Below are 5,040 nucleotides of genomic sequence, written 5' to 3'. Positions count from 1 at the left end.
CATGTGCACAACGGAACCTTACGCGGCCACAAAAAAAGAATGAAATCTTACCATTCGCGACCGCACGGACGGACCTACAGGGAATTACGCCGAGAGAATTAAGTCAGCCAGAGAAAGACAGATTTCACCTGACTTCACTTATGATGTGCGGAGTCGAAAGAACAAAATAAATAAGTAAATAAAATGGAAAACAGATTCCTAGATACAGAGGACAGACTGATGGTTGCCAGAGGGGAAGGGGCTGGGGGACTGACTGGCTGAGAGAGGTGAAGGGAGTAAGAAGTCCGCGTTGGTGGTGACACAATCGTCACCCGGATGTAAACTACCGCAGAGGGAATACAGTCAACAATATTGGTAACTATGTACGGGGCCAGGTGGCTGCTGGAGGCATCGGCGGGAACACCAAGGAAAGTATATGACTGTCTAACCCACGATGCTGTACACCTGAAACTAAACCCAAATAATACGGTCAACTGTAACTGAAAAATAAAACTGGGCACGGCCCCGGCCCTCCCCCGCCGGCGGCTGCCTACCCTCGCAGATCCGAGATCCACTTCCGGCAGCTCCGCAGCCTTTCCCAGCGAGAGGACGAGCCAGCCCGAGGGACCCGGGGCACATGGCGGGCACTGGCGTCCAAGTGGTGACAGACGACCCCAAGGAGCCCGCCTGCTCCTCACCCTGCGCGGAGCGGCTGCCTACCCGCCTGGGAGCCGCCCTGGTCGCCGCTAACCGTGCTCCCTGCCGAGCCAGGCCGTGACCGGAAGCAGCAGGGACATGTGGGCTGCGGGCCAGCGTGGCGGGATCCATTTCCGGGTCACGCGCTGCGTGCGGAGCGGGTCACGGTGGAGCCGGTCCTCCTGTGGAGGCCTAGCGGCTGGGCCTACACGAAGCGTGTCAAACTCAAAGGCTAACACGGGCCGGATAAACCAGGTTTAAGTTTCTGCGGGCCGCAGAAAAACAAAAGCTTCCATTTTCATAGAAACGCAGGTTTATTTCCATAGAGACACGCTGAATGCAAAGGGCTGAAATAAATGAGTCATCGTCAACCTAAAATAATAGAACATTTTAATAAAAATTAGTATTTTTTTCTTGAACATGAACTTACCAGACACTGAATAACTGCCCAAATTAGTAAGTGTAATGCAAATAAGCCTATTTTTCTTGTTCTCCGAAAGCAAAATATTTCCAGTTGCACACACCAAACAAGTCAGTCCAAGACTAAAGACGTGGCCATCGGCTGCTAAAATATTCACTGCTGGTATTAGTGGAGAGAAATGGTGCGCCTGCGCGTAAGGGAAATGAATGCAACGTGATTATAGTCATCAGTCATTAGCGAATGTTGTAGTTCGTTATTAATAATTATGTGTAACAGGATATTGTAAAAATTAAGTTACGAAATTTTTATTAAAACGTTTCTTACATACCGTTATATTGGCTGGACCGCAAAAATATCCGTTGTGGGCCACATGCGGCCCGCAGGCCACGAGTTTGACATGCTTGGCCTACATGAAGGATCACCAAGACCCACAGAGGAGACCTGGGCCTTGGGCCTCCAGAGAAAAACAAGAAGAAGATGCTGGTTAAAGAGCCAGACTCAGCACTTGGTTTTCAACGGTAACAATGATTTCACCGAGGTCTGTCCCACCACAGCCATGTCACCCACAAGGAGTGTGATCCAAGGGCAGGCACCCGAGATCCCTCTGGTGAAGAAGAAGGACCACAGTACCCTCTGTGAGGAGCACCTAGAACCCAAGACCACGTCCAGAGCCAGGCGGACAGAGAAGTCTCCCAGCCCCAGGACACAGGCTCTCGGTCCATCGGAGTTCCTCAGCGGGAAGAAGAAAAAGAAGAGGAAGTCCTTGTGCCTCTGGCCCTGTCTCCTGGTTTGAAGGTGAAGACCTCCGTGGACCCCAGATAGGTGGAGGAAGTGACCAGAGTGGCAAGAAGCTCAGAAAAACACAAGAAGGAGAAAAAGGCCCAGAGGCCGCAGCCTTCTCAGCCGGGGAACCTTGGTTGATGCACGCTGGCTCAGTGGGAAAGATGGCCAGGAACAGGCAGCCTTGGGGCAGAAAAGGAAGCCGGGGAGCCCCAGGGAGCACAACATGACCATGAAGAAGAAGAAGAAGAAGAAAACCCAGCAGGAGGGGGACACCCCGCTTGGCCACCCCAAGCCCTCCTGGTGCATGGAGAGCAGCCCTAGGAAAGGAAGTACAAAGAAGCCGGCCAACGTTGAGGCTTCAGAATACATCCCAGTAGGAGACGGCCTCAAGTCCCCTGCGAAGAAGAAAACCAAGTCCACTAAAGGGCCGAGGAGCTAGGCATTGAGGAGCCAGCTCTGAAGAGGGGGGAGGGGGAGGAGGGCAAAATAGCAGAACTTTGGGAGGAGGAGCCCAACCCAGACTTAGAGGTGGTGTTGGAAAAGAAAGGCCACAGGGACGCGGTGCACATAGACCTGTGGGGCGAAAGGCCTTTCGGGAAGAAGCTGATTATGCCTGGCCTGCGTGGTTGAGCGTGGACCTATGAACCAGGAGGTCACGGTTCGATTCCGGTCAAGGCACATGCCCGGGTTGCAGGCTGGATCCCCAGTGTAGGGCCTGTGGAAGGCAGCCGATCAGCGATTCATCATTGATGTTTCTATCTTCTTCTCCCTCTCTCTTTCTCTCTGAAATCAATGAAAATATACTTTTTTAAAAAAAGAAAGAAAGAAAAGAAATTGATCGTGAATCAGGCAAAACAGAAGCCTCTGAAATGGACAGGAAATCATTTTGGCCAGTGGGATACTGCTGGTATTGAAAACGAGGGACAGAAGCTGAAATTTCTCAAACTTATGGGTGGCTTTAAAAATCTGTCCCCTTCACTCAGCCACACCCCTGAACCCATCAGAAGGCCCAACATGGTGGTCGCTCAATAGCAAGCGACAGGAAGGCGGCCAACAGCCAGCAGCAGAGCCTGCAGCAGGACGCCACCCCACCGGGCCCTGAGCTGGAGGCCCAGCGGGGGTGCTGGCCTCGGCTTCTCCACGGCCCCAAACAGAACCTTTTATATTGACAGGAACGCGTCCAAGTCAATCAAGTTGGAAGATTAAACTCTACCGTCTTGTCTGCCGAGTCAAAATTGCTTTTATTCTTCAGTTATGCAGATGAAAGCGGCTGACAGTTGTCTCCAATTAAGGGAGACTCTGTGGATGTGCTTGGACGACCTGGGGTGGGCACAGCACATGTTTCAGGAGCCAAGAGCACAAGCGAGTGGCTAAAACCCACTATTTTCTCCGTCCCTGTTTGAAGACATCATCATACATAAATAACAACAGCTAACATTTGTTGAATACTTAGTATATGTCAGACACATACTCATGTGATTTACTTGCATTAATGTATTTCATTTTAACTATAAAAAAAGAAGAAAAGTAAAACACACACACACAAAAAAGAAAGAAAAAATCTTCCATTTTTAAAAAATATATATTTTATTGATTTTTTTACACAGAGGAAGGGAGAGGGATAGAGAGTCAGAAACATTGATGAGAGAGAAACATCGATCAGCTGCCTCCTGCACACCCCCCACTGGGGATGTGCCAGCAACCAAGGTACATGCCCTTGACCGGAATCGAACCTGGGACCCCTGAGTCCGCAGGCTGACGCTCTATCCATTGAGCCAAACTGGCCAGGGCAAAAATCTTCCATTTTAAATGTTGGAATAATTCACTTAACAATGTTGTAAAATATTTCCAGGCCAAACCCTCAACTGCATGTGGATTCGTTTTGGCTTGTGGACTCTTTCCTGATGAAGAGTCTGAAATTTTTCCAACTTCTTCTGTGCCCCCAAGGAGTCTTTTGGATTGGACTCAGAAAGTCACTGTGAGAAGGGGGGTGGGAAAAGAGGGCCTGGGTCTGAGGGTGCCGGGCTGGAGTGTGCGCTTCCACGCACCCACTCTCCCAGGCAACACACACAAAAGCAACGCCTTCGGGGAAGCTGACTAAGACCAGCGCGGCATGTCCCTGACATCGGAATCGCATCAAATTATCACCACACGAGTGCCTTCCGCTGTTGTTGCCTGTGTTCCAATATGCCCCGATGCATTCTAAAAGGAGCGCTGTGTTCCCTTAAAGGAAAAAGCCTAATGTTCCGTCCTTTTTTTTCAGAACGCACTCAGGAAAATGAGCTCTCTGAATGGGAACCCTCCAATTTTCTCTCTGGGGGCAGAGAAAGGAATTGGAGAATTGATGAAAGCTTTTGGTTAGTTCACGGGGAAGTGTTTTTGGTTTTGTTCTGGGTTTTGCTTTGATTGTGGCTTTATCGTTCCTCCAACAGACATGGTCCTGATAGATGGCGGAGGCGGAGGAGGGATGGGAGGATGTGGCCTGTGGGGGCGGGGGGTGGGGGATGGCTTCTATTGACTGAGAGGCTTTCCAGGTGGTGGGACGGTGTTATCCTCCCACTTTCTCACCTTAGTTCACGGATCAATGATAACTTTTGCTAACACAGGTGGGTGGTACCTACAGCTTCACAGGACATATAATTCCATTGACCTTCCTTCTTCCTTACTTTCTCCTTCCTTCCTGCCCCATCCATTTCTTTATTCAGTAAACATTTCCTGAGCCTCCTCTACCGGCCAGGCACTGTACTGGGCAGAATGGAAGAGATGCACTGAGCCGAGTCACAGCAGGTGCATATTTGAATGACACGAATTCACCCTCACAAGTTCAGATAAGAAGAGAGAGTTAAGGACTGTGGGCAATTTGGCTGAATGTTGTACAAGCAATAGGCCATGAGCACGTGGAAGGAGGGTCAGTCTGATATGATAGAGGAGGGTCTGATAAGTAGATGTCTGATGTTTACTTATCAGTAAATCTATACTGATAAGGAGGGTCAGTCAGTTATGTGATAGAACCCCAATAGGCCATGAGCACGTGGAAGGAGGGTCAGCCCTGGGTCAGTCTGGTCCTCACATACCCCTCAGAGTGTGAGCATCCTGTTCCATGGAGTGAATTTAACTCATGATGTAAGGCAAGGGTGGCGGAGGATTCTGGGTTTTCACTA

The 5,040-nt window shown here is 50.0% G+C and overlaps 1 pseudogene; it reads left to right on the top strand.

Annotated features, from left to right (window-relative positions):
• The first annotated feature begins 616 nt into the window (after window positions 1-616).
• LOC103287147 (lysine-rich nucleolar protein 1-like) lies at window positions 617-3,085 on the top strand (annotated as a pseudogene).
• Window positions 3,086-5,040: the final 1,955 nt, after the last annotated feature.

This window comes from Eptesicus fuscus, chromosome 23 (assembly GCF_027574615.1).
Source record: "Eptesicus fuscus isolate TK198812 chromosome 23, DD_ASM_mEF_20220401, whole genome shotgun sequence".
NCBI classification, from domain to species: Eukaryota; Metazoa; Chordata; class Mammalia; order Chiroptera; family Vespertilionidae; genus Eptesicus; species Eptesicus fuscus.
This window is presented reverse-complemented; position numbering and strand designations above follow the sequence as displayed.